The sequence below is a fragment of the Macaca nemestrina genome, chromosome 5 (genome assembly GCF_043159975.1).
Source record: "Macaca nemestrina isolate mMacNem1 chromosome 5, mMacNem.hap1, whole genome shotgun sequence".
NCBI classification, from domain to species: Eukaryota; Metazoa; Chordata; class Mammalia; order Primates; family Cercopithecidae; genus Macaca; species Macaca nemestrina.
In genome coordinates, this window is record NC_092129.1 from 2,401,969 (window position 1) to 2,427,485 (window position 25,517).

General features: G+C 50.3%; 1 long non-coding RNA gene across 1 annotated transcript; it reads left to right on the forward strand.

Annotated features, from left to right (window-relative positions):
* The first annotated feature begins 2,007 nt into the window (after positions 1–2,007).
* Positions 2,008–8,043, forward strand: LOC139363107 (uncharacterized). Its single transcript, XR_011623008.1, has 3 exons — positions 2,008–2,064; positions 3,877–3,995; positions 7,678–8,043. It is a non-coding gene; the product is annotated as an uncharacterized lncRNA (long non-coding RNA).
* The last annotated feature ends 17,474 nt before the right edge of the window (positions 8,044–25,517 follow it).

Below are 25,517 nucleotides of genomic sequence, written 5' to 3' on the forward strand. Positions count from 1 at the left end.
TAAAATTAATTCACAAGATAGACACATAAAATTAACGCATAAATTAACACATATGGAGATATTTATGAAGCTTAGAGAAAACTTTATTGCCTGAGGCACGTGCTCCAGAAATGTGGTGTGGAATAAACAGAAGGACAGAATGACGTCTGAAAGGCTGCCTCCACGTTTAACAACTGGCCTTTGACGATGGACGACCTTCCAGAATCTAAATTCTCCTGGTATTAATTAATAGGAAGAGTTAATAAGACAATATAGGAGATCATAAAGCCAAATTTTGCTCATTGGAGCATGATAAAATGTTTTGCTCATTGTAGCAGTAAATAAAAGGTGTAGCATCAGAAGGAGTTCAGAGCTGGGTTTAGATGAAAGAAAATGTCATCAATCGCATGTCCCAAAATAAAGCCTTTCAAGCCAATTATGTAATTGTCTTGTAGAGAGTTAATGTTTATTCATCCATATTTTATGCATTCTTTATTAATTTTATTTATTTATTTATTATTATTATTTTTTTTTTTTTGAGACGGAGTCTCGCTCTGTCGCCCAGGCTGGAGTGCAGTGGCCGGATCTCAGCTCATGGCAAGCTCCGCCTCCCGGGTTTAGGCTACTCTCCTGCCTCAGCCTCCCGAGTAGCTGGGACTACAGGCGCCCGCCACCTCACCCAGCTAATTTTTTGTATTTTTTTGGTAGAGACGGGGTTTCACCGTGTTAGCCAGGATGGTCTCGATCTCCTGACCTCGTGATCCGCCCGTCTCGGCCTCCCCAAGTGCTGGGATTACAGGCTTGAGCCACCGCGCCCAGCCATTAAATTTATTTTTATGGGATAACAGATAAGATAAATAGTGCTTTTCAGATGTCCTCACTCTTGTTTCTCATCACACACCATTGTAATAGCTGTAATCATCTTAGCACATTTCCTCTGGAAAGACAGAAAGGATGAGCTCACCTTAAAACACTCATTTCCCAAATGGCATGTTTTTACCCTCTGTGGTTTGGATCGGGTTGTTGGGAGGAGGTAGTTCTTATAGGTGAGTGTCAAGGACAGGAATGTCAATATCAGGAATATCTGTTAGCCACATAGAAATAATTTTCATCACTTTCACATATATTATTTTATGACATCAGTACTTTCTGTTAATTTTATCAGGTAGCAAAGTCTATTTTATCATCAAATATAGGAGGTGATTAAATAGGGTGCACCCTTCTACCTGGGATGCTCAGTGGAGGCTCAGCATTCACCCAGACCCACAGGATTTATGAGGTGATGCGGGATGTCAGGCTGGCTGCCTTCACATCTGGGCTCTTCCTCAGCCTGATCCACCCCACATCTCACTGAAGCCACAGAACACAAGACACCAGGCTACGGACTCATCAGCTGGAGGTTAATCTAGTGAGAAACACCATCTGTGGCCACTGACTAGAGCAGAATTCAAAGATCTTCTGCAAGGGATTGCTCTTTAGAATTTGTCTAAATGCTGCAGAGCCCATTCCTGTTTGACATGACAGGTCCATCAGCTTCAAGGCACTTAGATCTGGGAGAGGGACCTAAACCTCAGCAGAGGCAGAGGGAACTTGGGACAAAATGTTAGAAATGTTAGCGATGCTGCTTTTATCTCTCCTGATTTGCTGCTATTAGGAAAGGGCTTTCTATTTTGCAGGCACAAGTTAAAAATCACTACCAACCTTTTTTCAATAAAATTCAAAATTCTTTTTCACTGTTTCCATAGACTTTACCAAGCCACTTTGTGAGACTGACAACAAGTAATAGCTTTTAAAATAGTTTTGGCTCTGATGTGGTTTGGCTTTGTGTCCCCACCCAAATCTCATCTTAAATTGTATTCCCATAATTCCCATGTGTTGCGGGAGGGACCCAGTGGGAGGTAACTGCATCGTAGGAGTGGTTCCCCCTGTACCGTTCTTCTGCTAGTGAGTAAGGCTCACAAGATCTGACGGATTTATCAAGGGTTCCCACCTTTGCATCTTCCTCATTTTCTCTTGCCGCTGCCACGTAAGAAGTGCCTTTCACCTCTCACCATGATTCTGAGGCCTCCCCAGCCATGTGGAACCGTTAATCCAATTAAACCTCTTTTTCTTTGCAGTCTTGGGTATGTTTTTATCAGCAGCGTGAAAACAGACTAATACAGTAAATTGGTACCAGTAGAGTGGGGCGTTACTGAAAAGATACTCAAAAATGTGGAAGGGACTTTGGAACTGGGTAATAGGCAGAGGTTAACAGAAGAAAACAGAAAAATGTGGAACAGTTTGGAATTTCCTGGACACTTGTTGAATGGCTTTGACAAAAATACGGATAATGATATGGACAGTGAAATCCAGGTTGAGGAGGTCTCAGGTGGAGACGAGGAACTTGTTGGGAACTGGAGCAAAGGTGACTTTTGCTATGTTTTAGCAAAGAGACTGGTGGCATTATGCCCCTGCCTGAGAGATTTCTGGAACTTTGAACTTGAGAGAGCTGATGTAGGGTATCTGGGAGAAGAAATTTCTAAGCAGCAAAGCATTCAAGAGGTGACTTGGGTGCTTTTAAAGGCATTCAGTTTTAAAAGGGAAACAGAGCATAAAAGTCCAGAAAATGTGCAGCCTGACAATGTGATAGAAAAGAAAACCCATTTTCTGAGGAGAAATTAAAGCCAGCTGTGATATCTGCATAAATAACCAGGTGCTGAATGTCAATCTCCAAGACAATGGGAAAAATGTCTTCAGGGCATATCAGAGACCTTTGAGGCAGCCTCTTCCATCAGAGACCCAGAGGTCTAAGAGAAAAAAATAGTTTTGTGGGCCCTGAGCTGTGTGCAGCCTAGGGACTTGGTGCCCTGTGTCCCAGCCGCTCCAGCTGTGGCTGAAAGGGGCCAATGTATAGCTCGGGCTGTGGCTTCAGAGGTGGAAGCCCCAAGACTTGGCAGCTTCCATGTGGTGTTGAGCTTGCAGGTGCACAGAAGTCAAGAATTGAGGTTTGGGAACCTCTGCCTAGATTTCAGAAGATGTATGGAAATGCCTGGATGCCCAGGCAAAAGTTTGCTGTAGGGGCAGGACCCTCACGGAGAACCTCTGCCAGGGCAGTGCAGAACGGAAATGTGGGGTCAGAGCCCCCCACACAGAGTCCCTACTGGAGCACTGCCTAGTGGAGCTGTGAGAAGAGGGCCAAAGTCCTCCAGACCCCAGAAGTGTAGATCCACTGACAGTTGCACCGTGAGCCTGGAAAACCCACAGTCACTCAATGTCAGCCCGTGAAAGCAGCCCAGAGGGAGACTGTACCCTGCAGAGCCACAGGGGCAGAGCTGCCCAAGACCATGGGAACCCACCTCTTGCATCAGCATGACCTGGATGTGAAACCCGGAGTCAAAGGAGATCATTTTGGAACTTTAAAATTTGACTGTCCCACTGGATTTCAGATTTGCATGGGCCCTGAGCCCCTTTGTTTTGGTCAATTTCTCCCCTTTGGAACTGCTGTATTTACCCCAACTGTATCTAGGAAGGAACTAGCTTGCTTTGGATTTTACAGGCTCATAGGTGGAAGGGACTTGCCATGTCTCATGTGAGACTTTGGACGGTGGATTTTGGATTAATGCTAAAATGACTTAAGACTTTGGGGGACTGACTGTTGGGAAGGCATGATTGGTTTTGAAATGTGAGGACATGAGATTTGGAGGGGCCAGGTGCAGAATGATATGGTTTGGCTCTGTGTCCCCACCCAAATCTCATCTTGAATTAAACTCCCATAATTTCCACATGTTGTGGGAGGGATCTGGTGGGAGATAATTTGAATCATGGGGGCGGTTTCCCCCTTACTGTTCTCGTTATAGTGAATGAGTCTCATGAGATCTGATAGTTTTATCAGGGGTTTCCGCTTTTGCTTCTTTCTAGTTTTTCTTTTGCCGCTGCCGTGTAAGAAGTGTCTTTCACCTCCTGCCATGACTATGAGATCTCCCCAGCTGTGTGGAACTGTTAAGTGCAATTAAACCTCTTTTTCTTCCTGGTCCCAGGTATGTCTTTATCAGCAGCATGAAAACAGACGAACACAGGTCCTAATAGAAAGCATGTGCTGTTTTAATCCAGTTGACAAAGGCACACCCTGGGCGTTTCACAGGACTGAAGCATTAGGACCTGTGCAGTGTGTGTTTATTTGTTGTTACCCTGGCACCGGCACAGGGGAGAGGATAATCCACTTTCACCCACAACCTTCCCAAGGCTCCCCCACTGAGTGCCAGCAATGGACGTAGCTAAGCCCCAACCTCTCTGCCCAGGGAACCAGCCATCGGCACCCACCAGGCTCCAGGGCCTCTCGGCAGGAGGCCCTTCAAGTTGAAGGAGTGACGTGTCCTGTCCCTGCTTCAGTGGAAGTCAGATTAAAATGTATACCAGAAGGACACAGAATATCTACCTGGGACAAGAGACCCCAAAAGAGAATGAAAAACCAAAACCAAAACAAAAGGAACCTGTGTTATTGGGTATTTAGAGTTGACCGCACGGCTTTTGCTGGCCTGTGTCTCATGCTTGGGAGCACTCGGCTCTGTGGACGTGACAGCTTGAGGTGTGACCCAGGTCTTATTACTGCTGGGTGTTAGGAAGCAGTGATCGTTTCCTCCAAAAACAAAGACTTCCTCTAATTTCTTCCCATGTGTGAGGTGGAAATCCAATGTCTGTATTTCCTATCAGTTACAGAAAAATTACTATTTTTAGATTCTGGCTAAATCTTTACCAACAATGTAAAGAAGGGTCATTTGGACTTATTCTTGTTTAGAAACCAAAAATCTACCCAAATAACTGATTTCCAAATTACATGGGTCTGGTAGTTTTGTCTTGGTTTGCTTTAAGAGGGTAATTTCTCCGTATCCTTCAAGAAGTCTGATATACAGTAGGTGATTAATAAATGTTTGTTGAATAAATGAATGAATGAGACTGTGACATATACTGTTAGAGACATTGTGTTGTGTCAGTATCAATGATATTTATGATACAAGACAAGGCATTTTACTTCCGCCTTTAGAGATGCGGAAGTAAAATTTATGATACAAGACAAGGCATTTTACTTCCGCCTTTAGAGATGCAGAACATACAATTTATTGTATGTTACCATCATATTTATAAAGCCCCTTTCCACCTCTGTGTAGGGTAACTCAATGCTCTTTATCAAGAGCAATCTGTGAATTTTGAAGAAACAGCAGACATCAGAAGAAGGAAATCTCCATCTAAAGATAAAATCACCTAGAAATTGCCTAGCGCATGATGAAAACTCATGCTTTGCTTGCTGGCTATAAGTATTTCTCTTGGGGTGGTTGTACATGTTACTTTCTGGCTTCCCACCCGCTAGGATGCATGCCACACTGAACTTAAATTCCGTGACTAACTGCCATGCACAGATGTCCTGGAGACAAATACACACCAGAAAATATGCCGAGTATCATAGTCACACGAAACATTATAGAACTAGCAAATATTTGCTGCTTTTGGCTGGGTTGGAAATTATCTTCTGTGAGATAAATCTTTTGGCTAAAATATGATTTTTAAAGATTCTCAAATGTTTGAGTCTTCATTTCTGCATTAATTAAATTAAGATGGAGCCAGCGTCTCAGAGAAAGCTCACATGCTCTTAACTCATGAGGTTGCTCTGAAGTATCTCATTCTGTTTACACTCATCCTCCTGCGTGGCAAGGAAGAGAAAGAGCCAATAAATAAATGAAATAAACGAAAAGTCCTTCAGCTTCAGGCCCAGAACGGAGGTCTCAAGCTTGGTAGAAAATGGACTGACCAAGAAACAAGCCGTGGTGTCTGAGCACACGGACGCCTACAAATGAGAGGTCTGTTCTTTCCCACTGGTCCACAGGGGCCCCAAAGTCTCGCATTTAGACTTTAGGCTCTTTCATCTTTGTTAAACATATATTGATGTATTGGTCTTCGAGTTTTATTTTGCTTTCTATGAAGACAGTGCCTGTAACCATCTGTTGTACGTAATAGAATGCCACAGTGACTAAAATACGCAAAAAGAACAAGACCCAGAAAGGTGAAATCAAAAATCCTTGTTGTAGTAGCCACTAAGAAGAAGTCCGACGTCTATCTCTCATTTGCATTGACCCATTTGTGTATTTATGAACTCATTTGCCTGACAGGTACTGCACGTTTCCTGTGCGCCTTCAAAGCTGTTTCATCTCATTTCCCTTCCTCTCCGATTTGATTGAGGGGCTCTTCCGAGCCTTCGGCACCGGACTCAGTTCTTGTTGAAACACCGCCCGCCACTCTCAGCAGTCCCTGTGTTGAATGGTGGAGCAGCCAAAGTGGGTTCTCAGAGCCCGCTGCACCCCTCTGCAGACCCCACCTGCCAGCTCCCTCCTCTTGGCCCTCAGAGGCCAGGCCTGGCCTGCTCCAGCGCAGTGACCCCAAAGCCTCTTTCCTGCAACGGAACACCTCCAATTACCCCTTGTCCTGTGTGTTCCTTTCTCCTGAAGTTTGCCCTCTCCCACAGCATAAGCAAGCTCCAGCCTCTCCTGCTTCTGAAACCTCTCCTGGACCCTGCAGCCTCCTCCCTCTGACCCTGTCCCTGCCATGCTGCTTCTGGCAGCTCCTCCAGGCTTCCGCTTGGTCACGCTTTCCAGATGTTCCCCTGACTTCTGCCCACATGGGGCTGAGGCTTCACTGGAGCTCGGGGATGCCCTGCAGAGATTCCTGCTGCTCCCTCTCAGGCCTGGGCACCTCCCATGACTCCAGGGACAGAGCTCCTCCTGCCTCCCAGACAACTCGCTCTTCCCTGTGCGGGCTTGGTGCCCTGCAGTTGGTTCTTCTTTGTACCCTGCTGGCCTCGTTGCAGCGAGCTTCTCTCTTCAGCCTCTGCTGTGCACGGTGAGTGGCTGTGGGCACAGGATGCCCACAGGCAGATGCATCTCAAGCCAATGCCAAACCGCCCTCTCCCCTGGGAATAAGCCCATCTTCCCACACCTTATTCCCACCCACCACCGTCAACCGGGGGGTGTCAGTCACCCCAGCCTCCACCAGGCCCCACATCCTGATGACTTCATTTTGAAAACTTATTTTTAAAGTTTTCATATTTAAATATTAAACTGATAACTTTGTAATTAGGGATAAAATTCAAAACCGTAAAGAAAGAAAAATTAAATTATCCCAATTTTACCACCCAGAAATCACTGATGCCAGTGTTCAATGAGTGTTATCACAAACCTCTCCATGAATGGGAAAGAATAAAAGAAGGAAAAGCACATTTAAAAATGTGATTATACCATAAATGCTAAAGTATAACGAAGCACAGAATTTAATTTTAAATGAATTTGACCAACAAAACAGAGAACTGGACGATAAGTGAAGGAGAATCAGAGTTCAGACACATTTTCAGTTACGAAAGAAATAATAGCTCCTAAAAATACAGCTCTGAAGTTCGTCAAAATGTTAACAAAACTGTGAAGAAGATGGAACTTTTTAAAGCCAGCGGTTCAGGTTTGGGTCCCACTAAGGGCCACTGGTTCTGAATGAGAAAATCAGCATCTGTGAACGTTCTTTTATCCCCTCTCTTCCCTGAGCTCCGGTTGTGTACACGTCTCCAGCGCATTTCCCATGATCAACATTTTTTATCTTCGTTCCACATTTAAACAGATTCAGTTGTTTTTCTGTAGTTCAGTCTATTTTGGTGCACTTCCTGTTTCTGACCGCTTCATTCAGGTGGTTCTCATTCGTGGCGGGATCACACCAGCAAGAAGGATGTTAAAGGACAACTCCTCGGGGCCGTCCTACACTGAAACCGCCTGAGTGCTGCAGTCTCTGTGCTTTCAGAAAATCACGGTGGGCACACAATTTTAGACTAAGACTTTGATCGCATGCGAGTTACTGTCCACGAATCCAGGGCCAGCCTGGTGACTGTCTTCCTTTAAAGCACCTGGCTGGGTACCTAAAATGTTCCATTAAAAAAAAAAATTCAATAACTTCATCAGAACAGGCCTTGATATAGACAGATCTCCATTTCTTTGGTTGTTTGAGTGAGTTTTTGCTCTGCAGGCTCAATTCTTTAGAATTTAGTTCTGAAATCACCCTATTGTTGAATATTCGTTTCCTAGCCATCTGCTGCTGTCTTTCTTTCTCTGCAACCTTGGTGGGTCTGATGAGCAGAGAGAGTGTGGGCAGCAAAGCCGCCAGGAAAGCCCAGAGCAGCAGAGCAGGGATGGAAGGTGGTGGCGGGGGGAAGGGGGGGGGATGTGGAGCAAGGGGCTGGAGCGGCAGTAAGGAAACATAGGGGAAACCTAAGGGCATGTTTATCATTGACAAGAGTAGTGGGGAAGTAGAGCAGAGCTTGAAACATTTATACATAAGTTTATAGCTGATGGAGAAAGGAAGAGAATTCCCAGTGTCACATCCCTGAAGGCTATTCAAAATGGAACCTCATATCACATCTGAGACAGTAAATGTTCACCATGGAATAGAATTTGAAACAAAAAAGTACAAGTAGCTTCCCTGCAGCACACCCACTGGATGTCTGACCATGTACCAAGTGTTCTGCAACATTTACGTTATTTAAACTCCGCAGTACTTCCATTGCTTTTCCTTTACAGATGGGGAAACTGAGTCACCAAGGAGGTGATTAGCACGCAGAAGGTCACATTGCTGGTAACTGGAAGGGCCTGGATTTGACCACAGGTGTTTTATGACAACTCCAAAGACAAAAAATCAATACAGATAGTTTCAACAAAAAGAAAATAAACAATCTATTTATACTATTCATCATTGATAAAATGAAAGGTTTTGAGAAAAACAAAGCAATGAGAAGAATCTGAGACAGAAATATAGAGGTTCTGCCTTGCACTCACCTGGGGCTGTGGAGTGAGATGAGACAGGACCAGAGCCCCTATCAGCTGTGTGACCTTAGGGAACCTCTGTAATGATTAAAGTCATGCAAGTAATAACTCCACTAACACCCAGAGGGTACTTGCCAGGTGCCAGGCCCCAGGCTGTGGACTTTAGTCATACCATTGTTACCCCACTTTCTCCCCAGTTACTAAACATGCCAACCTCACGGGTTAATTGAGAGAAGTGTGTGGGTATTCCTGGTCAAACACTCAACCTAGGGCCGGCTGCTACCAGCGTTCCACTCCAATGACTGCAGGGACGTGTTTTATATCCATAAAACCAAAAGGGGAGGCTCGTGTTTGAGTTAGTCACAAAATGTACACGTCCATGTCCCGCTGTCTCCAGCGGTGGAGATTCGGAAGCCTCTAAACACACCCGCCCTCAGGTGACATGGAGACGTGGGTCTCCCCATCTGGAGGTGTGGACAGATCCCACGGTTGGGTAGAGACGCTTGGGATGGAGGAGGAGCTGGGCCTGGTGTTAGAGCAGCTGGGGTTCTGCAAGCGTTGCCACTGTCCAGGGAGAAGATGTGGAGAAAACCGAGGCCTGTGGTGAGCAGGAATTGGGAGGGGCAGGGTGCTCAGAGGACATCCCTGCTTAATGGAAGCCACAGGATTTGCCGGGAATAAACAGGAAGTAAAAACCATACCCCCTTCTAACAGGGTGTGTGTGCTGCTGAGAGAACATCTGTGTCATTCCCCAGCACAATTTGGAAGTGATCATTGAAGTCTTTTTCACCTTTCACAGCATCAGACAACACTGAATTATTAAGGTGATGGGGGTTCCAGATGGTTCTATGAGACATAATGTGATTCAACCAAAATGGAGGCCCACTCTTCACCTCAGCAGGTGAGTGCAGATGAGAGAATCGCAGGCTTGGCCTTGGGGCTGGTCACGGAGGATCCTGTGGTCTACACCCCAGTTTCAGCGGCTCCTGAAGTAAAACTGTGCTTGAGGAGAGCCCAACTGTCTTTGGGGAAGCACAGTGGAACTCTGGAGGCCGGATGCTGGCTGTCGCCTTCTAGGAGTGGAGAGGTGGATAATAGAAGCTTAAGGGCATTTTAAGGTCAAAGGTCTTATTTTTTAACTTAAGGTTTTGCTTTGTATTGATTTTGGACGGAAGAGTCCTGGAAAAATTAATTGCCAAGGGTCACTTGGAAGAGAGTGGGTGCCGTGACGTCGGTGGGGTCACCCAGTGTCAGACTGGCGAGCATTTCGAGTTGCCCGTCAGCGTTGTGCCTCAAGCTCCTGGTGTTCCCGGAGGCTGTGCCCTGGAGGCCTGTTGCAGAGGCCATGAGGCACATTCTCCTGCTGTGAGGTCAGCCCGGGCAAGGCAGGCGTGGCAGCCTGCACCACGAGGGCAGGGAAACGTGGAGAGGGAGGTTGGTTTCATGTTACAAAATGCGGGATGAGTTGGTCTGGCCAAATTATACTTTTAGGTTCAGGCCTGTACTTTATATTTTAAAAGCTCAAATTATTTTATAATCTCCTGAAAATACATCATCTTGCCATTTGCTTTCAATACTGCACTGTGACCTTTTATAATCTTTCAAAAACATGTTCTCCCCTTGGATAAATGAGGAAATAAACAGGATTCAGTGAAGACCAACTACTGAATTTTTTTTTTTTTTTTTGAGACGGAGTCTCGCTCTGTCGCCCAGGCTGGAGTGCAGTGGCCAGATCCCGCCTCACTGCAAGCTCCGCCTCCCGGGTTCCCACCATTCTCCTGCCTCAGCCTCCCCAGTAGCTGGGACTACAGGCGCCACCACCTCGCCTGGCTAGTTTTTTTAAATTTTTTTTTGTATTTTTTAGTAGAGACGGGGTTTCACTGGGTTAGCCAGGATGGTCTCGATTTCCTGACCTCGTGATCCTCCCGTCTTGGCCTCCCAAAGTGCTGGGATTACAGGCTTGAGCCACCGCTCTTGGCCTGAATTATTTTTAAATATCTTGTTTATAAAATGTTAGTCCTGAGAGGATTTAAGAGTTGCTTGGCTCTTGAAGCCAGCGGAGACCTCTGCGTGCATTGCTTCATTTGTGGGGGAGGACTCTAGCCCCACATGGCAGATGAATAAACTGTGTCCCGGAGGAATTAAGCAAATTGCTGAGGATGGTACCACAGTGAATGCCCGTAAGCTTCTATTGTCCTAATCTCCACTCTCAGGCTCCTAGAAGGTGGCCATGTGTCTGCCCGGCCTCCTCACACCTGCCTACCCCTTACCTCGCTACGGGACCTGGTGTTCACCCTGCCCTTCTAACACAGTCTCTACAGCCTTGTCAAGGTGTAGCCCACTGACGGGCAGCATCAGTGCCATCTGGAAGCTTTTATACGAAAAAAACCCCAAAACCCAGGGCCTCACAAACCCCAAAACTCTTTGCCTCCCAGAAGTTTTTTCAAAAACCCCAAACCCGGTACCTCCCAGAAAAACCCCCAAACCCGGTGCCTCTCAGACCTTCGGAGTCTGACTCCACCTGCAGGATGTTTGCGTGACCTGTAGGCAAACTAACATTTGGAAAGTATCGTCCAAGAACATGAGGAACCTCTCAGTCACCAAACACAGCAGTGTTTTCTGAAGCCGTCTCCTCGTCATTTTTTGTTTTGTTTTGTGTTTGAGATGGAGTCTCGCACTGTTGCCCAGGCTGGAGTGCAGTGGCATGATCTCGACTCACTGCAACCTCCGTCCCCCAGGTTTAAGAGATTCTCCTGCCTAAGCCTCCCCAGTAGCTGAGATTACAGGTGCCCGCCACCACGCCTGGCTAATTTTTGTATTTTTAGTAGAGATGGGGTTTCGCCATTTTGGCCAGGCTGGTCTCGAACTCCCGACCTCAAGTGATTCATCCGCCTCTGCTTCCCAAAGTGCTGGGATTGCAGGTGTGAGCCACCGCGCCCGGCCTCTCCTTATCTGTCGTTTGCAGGACGGGCCTGGGAGTGGCCACCACGTGTCTAAGTTGTCACCTCCTGAAACTCCCCATTCTTTCTGGTCTACTTTTCTCAGTGTGCTGCTGCACCGCACGCTCTGTTGTTAAACATCTACTTATTCCTCCTCTCCAATTCTATTTTTTCCTATATTTTCTATTATTTTCAATTAATAATAATAAAATCAAAAGCTTCCACAATTGTCTAAGGGCAGTTAACTCCTAAACCACTGCCTCTTACTCTGCTGCCTGTCCCAGCTGCCCACAAGACATCTCAGCCTGGAGGCTGTTGGCAGCACAGGCTCAGCATTTCCCACATGGAAAGACCCCGTTCCAGTTCCATCGCCTGCTCGAAACAGAAAGACCCTGTTCCCATTCCATCGCCTTCCTGCCTGAAGTCACCGAGCTTCCTAACCCCCGATTCTGCGGAAGGGCTCCCGCACGCTGGCCTGGAAACGCAGTCTTGTTCCCTGCGTTCGCTTGAGTCCTTGGCTTGGTCCCTTGTAGGGGCGTTTTCTCCATGAGCCTGAGTATAAACCTCTGCAGGAAGCCGCTTCTCAGCCCCCACCCGGATCACATCTCTGTAACTCTCTGTGTTTCCATTCTGTCTGTTTAACATGAGCACAGAAATAGGTATTTGACCCTCATTTGATGCTCAAAGAAGAATATATTACTGGAAACCTTGTCAAATGCTAAGTATTTTCAACTTTCACTCCTGGTGTACTGTGAGATGTTTCTGTCTCTGCTGCCTCCGCCTAGTTCACATGTTTCTGTGTGGCTCCGTGCATCCCCCAGGCTGCTCACTGGGGCCCACCGTGCAGAGGTTGATTCTGTTGCAGCAGATCACAGAGGACAGGGATCGGGCGCCCCTCATCCTCACACATCTTCAGTTCTCACCATGGAGTCCCACGTACCATGGACCGCTCTGGAAATTCAGCACCCAGTGGTGTCTGTAGATAGAGCCTTCTCCGAGCTGGGCCGTTTCAGGCTCTGCAGTCACAGCAGGGAGCAAAGTAGAGGGGTCTTTGTCCTCATGTAGATGAAATCTAGTGAGGGGGGATGTGGCAAACATGCACGTACAGTTGATAAATCTAAAAGTAAAAAACTCCATGAAGAAAGTCGAATGTGGTGACTTGCTGGAGGCTGAAGGCGGCCGGGGCCGTGGCAGAGGCTGCAAGGAGAAGGCGTCTGAGTGAACACCAAGCGCTGGGGAGAAGCCAGGAGAGGACAAGAGGAGGATGGTGAACCAGAGAGGGCAGGGCCTTGAGAGGGAGTGGACAGAGGAGGGCAGGAAGAGCAATGGGGGAGGGAAGGGTAAGGGAGGAGGGCAGGAAGAACAATGGTGGGGAGGGAAGGGCGAGGGCAGGCCTCAGGGTGGGAGCTGAAGCGTGCTCAGGAACCAAATTAGGAAGACCTGCCTGGAGGTGCCAGGGGGACCTGACCCAGAGCACATTGGCCTCTGAGCAGTTCTTACTACGAGTCAAAGGAACACTCGCTTCCTCAGGCTGAGTGCCAGCCCTCGGTCAGTCGCCCCGGATTTGATTGCGCCGGGAGCACCTGAATTTGGAGACTGGCCCCTCACCACTGTTTTCTCAGTCCTCCGAGAGTGGCTGACGTGGGAGGATGTTCGGTGAGGGCTTTCTGGACACAGCAGGTGTGGGACAGTGTGGACTGTGGGGCAGGAGGGGAGGGGGGCAGGGAAGCCAGGTGCAGGCACGCAGGGCTGAGATGCGCTGGGACACACACACCCAAGTGTGTGCAGATGTGTTTAAACTCAATCCGCACCAGGGTCTACGTGCTCCTCCCCCACGTCTCCCGTCTCTAACACTTCTTGTGTTCATGAAAACCAGCTCCTGGAACCTCCGGAGCTGCTGAGGCGCAGCCTGCTTCCAGACAGTGCCATATAGACATTCCCCGTGTGCCCACAGTGTTCTCTTAGTGACCTGTGACGCCTGTCACACAGCATCCTCGCACTTACCAGCCGCAGAGCAGCGGGGGCTGGACTTGGCTTGTTTCGGCCCTAGGTAGAATATCCTCCTGTTACCTGCTGCCCAGAGCCCAGGTTCTGTCCTGGGTGTGGCTGCGACTCTGTCATGGTGAGCGGGGACTGAAGATGGGTGTGACTTGAGAGAGGTGGAAAGTTCACCGGGAAATCCACCCATCACATCATCAGGTCACTCCCGTCCAGGCTGCACAGGCCTGTCCGCAGTGCTCCTCTGAAAGGGACGCTCCCGGTGGTCTGTGTCCCCTTCCCCCCGAGCTCTCTCCTCATCTGCACCCTTTTCTCTCCTCCCCACGTCCCGTCTCTCGGGTTCTCCCTCTCTGTTTCTTGAACAGCTCTCTTCTTGCCTTTTCCATTAACCTTTTACAAAATCCTCCCCTCCCTTTCCCCGTACTTTATCCATCCATGGCATGGAACTGCAGAATGGTGGCTATTCTGTATTTTTCAACAAAGTTTGAAGAGGCAGCTTTTTAATTTAAAATGAAATGATTCGGTGTTTTATCTTTCTCAAGGCAGAGAAAAAGCTGCATTCAGTGGTGTTTGGTAAGACATTTCTCATGACTCAGCCCCCACCCTCCACCGTGCTCTGGGGGTCTGTGGGGGTCTGGAGAGCGCACATCTCCCCATCTGAGAGCCGCAGGGCACCAGAATCTACAGGGAAAGCGCTTTCCAGCCCAGGATGTGTACTTACTTCTGCACATTTTTGCTGTCTCTGGGAGACAGGCCTAATGATCCACTCGGTAGACGCTGGCCAGCCAGTACGCTGTAGAGATAGGATATTGTCCTCAGTGGACTGAGCGTTCCCGGCCAGCGTCCTGGGAATGCAGCCCCAGTGGAAATTCCTGTGGGAATTGTCCACCCTTTTCTCTCTCTCCTTATTTTATTTAGCATTGTTTGCTTACCCTTTAACTATTTAAGACTAGATGATGACAAAATTTTGATAAATTCAAGGTATACTTTGCCAATGGTGCAAGCAAAACTGCACTCACCACCCTCAGTGCCCCGAATTTCTACATTTTTGCCCAGCTAATAATAGTTTTGAGAAAATTTAGATATCTCGGTTCTCCCATTTCCTTTCTCAGACTTTTATAATTCACTTAAGCATTCCTTTTAATAGGCCGCTTTTCAAATATTCTTCTGATAAGCAGAGCTCCCTGCGGCCCCGGGTCAGCAGGCAAGTCCCTCGCAGCGGGACCCGCGCCTGCCTGGCGCCGTCGCTGCCCTGGGCACACACAGCAATTTCACTGTGGGCTTTCTGTCCTGGCGCGGCTGTTGCTTTGGACTTAGTTTTTGCTTAAACTTTCAATTTTCTACTTGCCTATGGTAACGTATCATTATTCACCACCTTATGATTTCTAGTTTGTTCAAATTTGGTGTGGAGGTAGACTCAATTTTGACGCTGCGTGTTGGGCCCTGCGGGGACAGGATTGCACCCTCAGAACACCGCCTGCCCCGTGCAAGGCTGGGTGCCTGCAGGCGCCCTGCCGCCCATGGAGACAATGCAGTCCCTGGAGCATCCAGGCCGCCCCGTCCAGAGCCTTTGATCAGTTCCTGGGTCAGACCAGGAAATGCTATGACGTGGCTAGAAAGCCATGGAGTGAAGCTGAGCTCCCTTCAGAAGGGAAAGCTGGGAAGAAAAGTGACAGGCAGCTGGGAAAGGGCTTGGGAAAAGCCATGTCCTAAGTGCAGAGAAGCAGCCACCTGAGAACCAGCCTGAGGCTGGGCGGTCTCCCTGGCACGGGTGGTCTCCCTGGCAAGACCAGGCCTGGGAGTTCTTCAACAGCCCCACGGGGAGCCAGTGCCAGCCGTGCTGAAGCGGGACCAGGGGATAGTGAGCACCCCATGATGCCATTGTGGTGGGAGACACACCCCAACCCCACACCGTGGCCTCATCTGCTGACAGTCAAGGCTCCAGCCGGAGATGCGGCAGGGCCTGCTGGCGGTACAGAACCGCTGGGGTGTGGCCCGGATCCCAAGGCCACCGCCCCACACTGGGCCTCCTCTCTGGGGCTCTTCCTCATCAGCTACCTCGTCCGGCCCTGTTACTAGCTGAAAGTGAAGAGGATTAATCTACATGGATCTGCGGATCTGCCTTAATATCATGCAAGGAAACACTCCTAAGTCAGGTGTCAGAACTATTCCTAGATTTACCTCTGGGGATGTGGAGCGTGGCTGATCGACGTCATCCTTTTCGTGAAGGATGGAGCTGCCCAAATTCTGGCCCTCCTGCTTTTCAGCCCTGCTAACATGGGGTTGCACTCACGGGGTGATTCCATCGTCATCCCCATTCCCTGTCTTCTTAGGGCTGCCTGTGTGCTTGTACTGCACTGAGACGCCACACATCAATGTTGCTTCGTCCCCCACGCTCGCGTGCACAGGTGAGGAGTGAAGGTGCCGGTGGCCACACAGTGCGCCCAGCCATTGCCTTGTGTCAGGGAACCCGGGGCCGGGCACGGTGCATGCCCAGGGATTCCACCCAGCTCTTAGGAAGCCCGTCTGCCGGGGCCACCGTGGAGCTCAGCCTCCGTCCAGTGTGTGGTCTTGGACATGCCACTCCACAGTCTCACAGCAGTTCCATCATCAAGGGATGCTGAGTGACGATGGCACCCCAGGCGTGTGTCTTTCTAGAAGGGAATGAGCATGTCCGCATAATGTCCGCGGTGCGCTCTCAGGAAGCATTGCGGGGCGCTCTGCCGCCTTGCCTGGAAGCACATCTGTGAGCCTTGGCTGGGCTGGGCTGCTGTCCTGCCGTCGTTTGCCCTGTCCTCCCTGGACCCAGCTCTCATGCTCAATCCCCTGAGATGTCCAGAGCAGGGCTGTTTCTGCTTATTGCAGCCCCTCTTTCTGATTCCTGGGCCTTGTTGTGATGAACTGAAATAGATGATCCAACCTCGAAACCTCTGCAGTCTTCCTGACCAATCAACTAGACGCTAGAGCTCCAATCCAGATAATATCTGTTCTCTTCCTCTACTTCACCATTCTGGCACTATTTTCTTCTCTAACATCTTATAGGAGGCAAAGTTACAAACAAAAATATGTCCACCAAGAACTCTCTCAGTGTCCCTGTTTCTCACCTTTCTTGTGGGACTCACCTGCCATCTGCACCAGCCACCACGTGAGCGGAGGCTGAGGTGTTTCTGCCTTACGGTAAAATCCTGTGGTGTGTGCAATGCAGGGATTTCTCAAAGTCACCGTCACCCTGGAAACTGCAGATCAATCACTCCATCCCTTACAGGGCATGGACAGAAAGCAAGCTGTCTAAAGCCAGGCAAAGCGGAAAGCTCTAGAGACAGACCAGGAGACAAGGCACCTAGATGCACCCGCTACTCAAGTTGCTGGCTAAGAGGATGCCTGGTAGCAGGAAAAGGGAATCGTCGTCTCTGTGTCGCTAAGGGCTCATCTTCATGATCTCTAAACCTTCCCTATTCAAATTTGCAGGGAGACAGAAACAGGTTTGTAGGCACAATTTCCAGCTCTTTGCTGCCCAGATGTAGCTCTAAGGCCTACCCAGGACAGTGTGTGCATAAGATGTTCTGGTGGCAAAGCCGCGGGACACAGGGTAATGCTCTGTGATGAAGACATTGCTAGAGCATGACCTGCAGCCATGGGTGCCGGAGCCACTGAAAACAGCACACTTGCTGCGGGTGGGGGAGCCAACGCGCTCAGCGGATAAGAAGACGGATTTCAGTTTTATTTATTTATTTTTTTGAGACTGAGTCCCGCTCTGTCGCTGGGGCTGGAGTGCAGTGGCTGGATCTCAGCTCACTACAAGCTCTGCCTCCCGGGTTTACGCCATTCTCCTGCCTCAGCCTCCCGAGTAGCTGGGACTATAGGCGCCCGCCACCTCGCTGGGCTAGTTTTCTGTATTTTTTAGTAGAGACGGGGTTTCACCGTGTTAGCCAGGATGGTCTCGATCTCCTGACCTCGTGATCCGCCCGTCTCGGCCTCCCAAAGTGCTGGGATTACAGGCTTGAGCCACCGCGCCTGGCCAGATTTCACTTTTATATCGATCCGGTGGGGGAGCTGACGCACTCAGTGGATAAGGAGAAGACGGATTTCAGTTTTACACTGATTCCTATCTCCCGCTGACTGTGAAAGGCTTTCCATGCCATGGAGAGCATCCCCACAGCCCAGAGACCCAGAAGAGATGTGGAGGGGCTTCACCAGACAGTGCCTGGCAAGGTGAGTGATGACGACTACCTTTGGGGGCCACAGGGGGTTGGTCCCTAACACACGGTGGCCAGGCTCTCGTGCACCCTAAGCCATCACCCTTTCAATGGCCTCAATGCAAGTTCCTGCCTAATTCAAGGATGAAATGCGGGAGGAGGTTTTGACCCACCAGCGCTGCGTCAGAGCAAGGGGAGCATCTGCATAGAGATGTCAGTTCCCAGGAGGCAGACTTGGCAAGCTTTACAGTCTAGGACTAAAAGCCACACACAAACAAGGAATATGCAGTCAGGAGTTTTAAAAGAAAAATGTTTATATCCAAAGACACAAGTAAAATAAGACACTCTGACTCTTCAGCCCCCTAAATTTCATTCTACAGTTGGAAATATGCAAAGTAAACCTGGCTTATTTTATACAAAATTTATTTTCTGTGAACTTTGGGTACAATCCCACTACCGAAGGCATTCCACTGGACCTGGATTGAGTCCGTCTCTATCTCTTAAGTATTAACCTAAGAAATTGTGGATACACTCCACACCTAACAGAATCAACCAAGAGAAGGGGCTTTGGTGACAAAAAGGGAGCTCACAATGAGGACAGCTGCATTCAGCACCCACAGATCTTTGGCCAGCCTGAGCACTGCCTCTGGGCATAGCAGGAAAACGCTGGCAGGTTGCAGAGCCCAGCCATCCACCCCATCACCATGGACGGCCCCATATGTAGGCAGATGTGAGAAGGGCAGATCAGAACTCACCCACAAACTCTTCATGGCATGAATATTGGAAAAGGTACTTCTAATTCTGTGAGAGAAAAAAGTTCTAGAATCCTGCTAAGTTAACATGTGCTGATAATATGCAAGTGACTGCTGAACTCATACCGCCTGTGTATATAAAACATGGAAAAGTAAATCATCATCATCAACATAACTCAGAATGCTTACTTCCAAAATGTGAGCACTACTCATTTCTGTTAATATAAGGCCATCATAAGCAGATAATTCATTTTTGGTATTTTTTTAAAAATAAAGATTTAAACTAAGATTTCTCTCATGATTTAAACCAGGGGTTCCCAATCCCAGGAGCATGACTAGTACCGGTCAGTAGCTTGTGAGGAACCAGGCCGCAGAGCAGGGGGTGAGCAGCAGGTGAGCAAAGCTTCACTTGTATTGACAGCCACTCCCCATGGCTCCCATTACCCCCTGAGCTCTGCCTCCTGTTTACAGCCGCTCCCCATGGTTCAAGTTACCCCTTGAGCTCCACTTGCTGTCAGATCAGTGGCAGCATCAGATTCTCCCAGGAGCTCAAACCCTATTGTGAACTGTGCATGTGAGGGATCTAGGTTACGTGCTCCTCATGAGAATCTAAGGCCTGATGATCTGTCACTGTTGCTCATCACCTTCAGATGAGACCATCTCATTGCAGGAAAACAAGCTCAGGGCTCCCACTGACTCTACATGATGGTGAGCTCTATCATTATTTCATTACATATTACAGTGTAATAATAATAGAAATAAAGTGCACAATAAATATAATGCACTTGGGCTGGGCGAGGTGGCTCATGCCTGTAATCCTAGCACTTTGGGAGGCAGGTCAGTCACTTGAGTTCAGGAGTTTGAGAACAGCCTGGCCAATATATGGTGAAACATTGTGCCTACTAAAAATATAAAAATTATGCAGATGTGGTGGCAGGCACCTGTAGTCCCAGCTGCTCGTGAGGCTGAGGCAGGAGAATCTCTTGAACCCGGAAGGCAGAGGTTGCAGTGAGCCGAGATCGTGACACTGCACTCCAGCCTGGGCAACAAGAGCAAAGCTCCTTCTCAAAAACAAACGAACAAATTAATTAATTAATGTAATGCACTTGAATCATCAAGAAACCACCCCCCACTGCCCCCACTACCCCCACTGCCAGTTGATGGAAAAATTGTCTTCCATGAAACTGGTCCCTGGTACCACAAAGGTTGGGGATTGCTGATTTAAACAACACATTAAAAAGGCAGACCCCACTTCTGGGGCCACTTCTGTTTCTGGAGGCAGCGTTCTTGGCTGGGTAAATGCAGCTTTCCCAAAGACAGCCGGGTCCTGATGCCTCTGAAGATATCAGCAAAACAGGAAAACTGAGCACTCAGCCCAGTTCCTGCTTCTCAGTGGGCAGTTTCTGCCCCTTAGAAGGCTGTTCCCACCTCTCAGTAGGCAGTTCCCACCCCCCAGCCAGCAGTTCCCACCCCTGGCCAGCAGTTCCCACTCCTCGGCCAGCAGTTCCCACTCCCCGGCCAGCAGTTCCCACTCCTCGGCCAGCAGTTCCCACTCCTTGGCCAGCAGTTCCCACCCCCTGGCCAGCAGTTCCCACCCCTCAGCAGGCAGTTCCCACACCCTGGCCAACAGTTCTCACCCCTTGGTCAGCAGTTGTCACCCCCCAACCAGTAGTTCCCACCCCTAAGCAGGCAGTTCCCACCCCCGGCCAGCAGTTCCCACTCCCTGGGCAGCAGCAGTTCCCATCCCTCAGCCAGCAGTTCTCACCCCCCGACCAGTAGTTCCCACCCCTCAGCAGGCAGTTCCCACCCCTTGGCCATCAGTTCTCACCCCCAGCCAGCAGTTCCCACCCCCAGCCAGCAGTTCCTACCCCTCAGCCAGCAGTTCCCATCTCCCGGCTAGCATTTCCCATCCCTCAGCCAGCAGTTCCCAACCCTCAGCAGGCAGTTCCTGCCCCTAGGCCGGCAGTTCCCACCCCCGGCCAGCATTTCCCACCCCTCAGCAGGCAGTTCCCACCCCTTGGCCAGCAGTTCCCATCCCTCAGCAGGCAGTTCCCACCCCTCAGCAAGCAGTTCCCACCCCTCAGCAAGCAGTTCCCACCCCTCGGCCAGCAGTTCCCACCCCTCAGCAAGCAGTTCCCACCCCTCAGCAAGCAGTTCCCACCCCTTGGCCAGCAGTTCCCACCCCTCAGCAGGCAGTTCCCACCCCTCAGCCAGCAGTTCCCACCCTCGGCCAATAGTTCCCACCCCTGGCCAGCAGTTCCCACCTCCAGTCAGCAGTTCCCACCTCTCAGTGCACAGTTCCTACCTATCAATGAGCAGTCCAGTGCCACATCTTATCCATAGGATACAGCCCTGTGAGGGTCAGGTCTTTGGCCCGGGGCACCCAGGCCTGAGCAGCATCTCCTCAGGGCAGCCTGTCCTGCAGTGAGAGACTCTTACAGACCCTGCCACTTGGTCATTTGGTTCTTCCATTTTCCTTCGTGACTCACAACAGCATGGGCACATGTGCAAGTGCCAGTGATCTCAGAACTCAGCCATGAGTCAGTAAAGTCCATCTAGTTTTCTCTTTTGGAACACATTATACCTTTCCTGCTTATGCCTTCAGGGGCTGTCGTCTGTGCTGCCGTGACTCAGGTTTGCCATTTCATGATTTTCCCCCTTTGTGAGAACCAGCCCCTCCCAGAAAGGAGCCTGGGAACTGCATGGCCTGAGGCAGGACCTCCCCAGGGCGGTGCCCCAGCCCCAGGTCCTCTGGGCTGAGGAGAACAACCAGGTCTATGGGTCTCTATACTGCTGGTGCCAAACAATAAGAAAAACCAACAAAACACTGACGTTGGTCCACAGACAACACCCGTGTCCATGTGGTGGGTGGGCTGGCTCCGTCAGAGGATAAGACAAGAAGTGGTTGGCACAGGGCCTGGAGATGGGGACGAGCCACGCGTGCAGGGGATGCTGCCTCTCCTCCATCCAACAACAAGCCTGCGTGTGCCCAGCCCCCTCCCATACATGCCTCGCTCCACATCCTTAGAATTGATCGATTGAAAATAAGACCTTGGAAGAATCCTTTGTGAAGCTGACACTGTACAAGCCAAGGCAGGTAATAAAGCATAGATACGGTGAGTGAGGGGCGGATGGCACGACACGTCAGAGGGTGACACCTGCAGTGGGGATGCCCTGAGAATAGAGAGAGGGCAGGTGGGGGGCTGGAGACGTGCTCCCGAGAGGGAGATGGGAGAGAGGGTGCTGCGTGGATCCCGAGGAAGGCTGCAGACAGGAGGAGGAAGGGGTCGCACGCATTAAACGCTGCCTAAAGGCCAGGAGAGATAAATACAGAAATGAATCACTGGATTCGGCCAGGCTGGGGTTGTTGACAACAGTGGGAAGAGCAGGTTTGGCGCCACGGTGTCCGCATTTGGGGTGGCGAGAATGTGAAGGAAGCCCTGGCCGTGGGGTCAGCTGCACAGGCCAGGAGCTTGATGATGGTGGCTGGCAGAAAGTGCAGTACAAAGTACTCTGTTTCATTTTGATTGTTTTAAAATGGGACAAATAACAGCATGTGTGTTTGCTGATGGGAAAAATCCAGGAGAAAAACAGTGAAGCTGAGGAGTGAGCAGAGCTGTGTTGGCGGAAAGCTGCGGGGGGTAGTAGGGGGTGGGTGGCGGGCAGGCCAGGCCACGAATTGGCTCTGCAGGGCAGGGATGTACGTCCTGGTCCCCGGTGTGGAAGGCAGGGTCCTGGGTACAGGGGCCAGGGCACCCGTGGACAGGGCACGGGGACGAGAGTGGGACTTCCTCTAGATCACCCCCACCTTGCAAGGGACCAGGAGAGAGCAAGGTTGGAGCTCAGCATGAGGGTGAGGCCCGAGCTGGTGCAGGTTAAGGAGAGGGAGAAGGCACCAGTGTTAGCCAGGAGATGGGCAGGAGACAGTGAGGGAGATGCAGGAGGCTGGCTGGGGGCATGATGCGGCCTGCTGGACTGTCTCTCTGGGTGGTTCTGAGCTTTTTACCAGTGATGACCAGTTGTGTAATTGCACACAGAGATGGAAGAGAATCCGATTTAGCCAAGCAAGTTCAACAAACAGAAATTCAAAAATGGTAAGATTGCAGGCAAGGTAGTGTTAAAAATGATTTGTCATGGAATTCAAATACGGTTAGGTGGGGAGATTGGACACCTGGAGGATAGGGGACTGACCCCCAAACAGTGATAGGATCAATGGGTTAGAGCTGGCAGCAGGGCCAACAGACTGTAGGAGCCCGTTTCCCAGAGGGTGAGTGGGGAGGACAGGAGGAGGTCACCAAAGTGCGGGTGCAGATGCTGAGCTGATGGGGGCTGTGCTGAGGATAAGGCAGTTCTGCAGTGGAGCCGAGGTGGCTGGAGGACACGGTGCCAGGCTGGGGGCCTGAGGCCAGACTTCGATAGAGATGGTGCGGACAGGGACGCCACCAGGAGATTAGGCAAATCCGCATTGGGTGGTCCCACGATTTCTTAGGATCTCCAGTTTATGGCTTTAGCAGAAAAGGAACTCCCTTCCCCTCACAATGAGCCTCACAGGGTCAGTGGGGAAGACGGGGGATCCCGAAGATAACATTTGCTACGAACTCAATTGCATTCGCCCTGGTTCCGATGCTGAAGCCCCAACATCCGCCCCGGTTCCGGTGTTGAAGCCCTAATCCCCGGTGACTGCATTTGGAGATCACCTTTCAGCACGTGCCCGGGGTAAGTGAGGTCACCAGGCTGGGGCCCTCATCTGCTGCGGGTCCTTCTAAGAAGCGGAAGAGGCACCAGGGTGAGTGAGCATCGAGGAAAGCCAGGCGGGCACGCAGCCAGGGGAGGCCATCTGCCGCCGGGAGGAGATCCTTCCCCAGGAACCAGCCCTGCCCACAACTCGACCCCCAGCTTCCAGCTGCCTGTGCTGGGTCCAAAGGCCCTTGTGTGGGTAAAACCGCCCAGCCTTCTGCATTTTGTTATGGCAGCTCCGGAAGACAAAGCCCGTTCTCCTCTATCCCTGACTTGAAGGTCCCTCGCTCAGATTCTCTAATCAGTTTGGATGATGAATTACTCACTCCCAACCTGGGATTCAGGCCACACTGTTCAGATGACCTGGGTTTGAAGGAAGGGATGTCCTCAAAGCCAGATGACCTGGGTGATGTGAGCATCGAGGGGGGGCTTCCCTGCCGTGAAACACAGCAGTGCCCTCCCTGCCCTTGTCGGTGGCGCCCTGCAGATGCACCTGCACCAGCTTCAGCACCAGCCGGGGCTGGATTTGCATCCCGCCTCTTCCCTTCTACTCTGACGTTTGAAATCATGGCTTTCTCCTCTCAATGGTAAACTCTGGAAAACAGAAGGGGCTGCGCGTTCGCCTGCTGCGAGGATCGCATGAGAGGAGTGGGAAGCTCCTGTCACATGCAGGGCCTGGAACTCGGCCAATTCTTGTTCCCCTGGGCCAGGATCAGTGGTGTGGCAAAGGGTCCAGCAACACAGGCTCCCCCGGAACCCGTGGCGAATTCTTGCCACATCGCTGTCCCATGAAAGGCAGTTGCTGCTGTGGCTGCTGAGCCGGCAGGTGTCTCCGTTCCACCAGGTCACCCCACCTAGGTCCCTGCTTCTCTGACATCCTTCCGGGCATGGTCCTCATTGGGTCAAAGCTGCCCGTCACAGCAGCAGGTCCAAATTCCAGTCCATGTGGAGATAGCATTGCTGACGATTCACTATTCATAACGCATTTTGCAGCATGAGACCAATGCCTCTTTCCACTTTTCTTTGCCCGCCCTTCCGAATGGCTGCCCAGTCTCAGTTCCTGCAATCACGATGCGTGAGCTCTGCTGCTGGGGCTCCCAGCCTGCTAGCACCCAGGCAGGGAGGAGAAGGAAGGGTCTCGCCACAAGGAAAGTGCGTCTTGGCAAGCATGTTTAGTCAATGTTATATTTCTGTTTCTTACACATTTTTTAAAGTCAGGGATTTGCTGGGCTGTGTCCAAGAACACAAGCGTATTCTTCACGAAACTGCCTTTCCTTGGAGTTGGGCTGGGATGTGTTCTCCTGTGGAAATGATGCCGTGGGGTGTTCTTACAAAAACCTCCGTGGCCAAGTGCAACTGGAGGCTCCTCCTCTCCAACAAGCAGTTGTGGAAGGTAGTGAAGGAAGAGGCAATGTTGTAACAACCAGCGGGCTGTGTTGTATTTGTTAAGGACATCGTGCATTGTGGGAGGCTGCACTGACCTGTGTGAAAACAGTCAACGGCCCATCGGGGAGACGGCACCAGTCGTGCGGAAGCGGGACCGGGGGATAGTGAGCGCCCCACGATGCCGTTCTGGTGGGAGAGATACCCCGACCCGTGGCCTCATCTGCTGACAGTCAAGGCTCCAGCCCAGAGATGCGGCAGGGCCTGCTGGCAGCACAGAACCACTGGGGTGTTGCCCGGATCCCAAGGCCATGGCCCCACGCTGGGCCTCTTCTCGGGCGCTCTTCTTCATCAGCTACCTCGTTGGGCCCTGCTACTAGCTGAAAGTGAAGGTGATTCATCTATGTGGATCTGCAGATCTGCCTTAATATCATGCAAGGAACTCATTCTTAAGTCAGATGTCAGAGCTGTTCCTACATTTAACTCTGGGGATGTGGAGCGTGGCTGATCAATGTTATCCTTTTCGTGAAGGACCGAGTTGCCCAAATCCTGGCCCTCCTGCTAGACTTTTATTTTAAAGAAAAATAAAATTAATGTTAACTTCTAAGCAGCTTCCAAGCTCTGGTAAGGTGATCCAACCCTAAATCCCCAGTAGTCACTGTTGGAATATAGTGAACCTCTCTCTTTGAAGCCTGGGTTGGCCTTGTG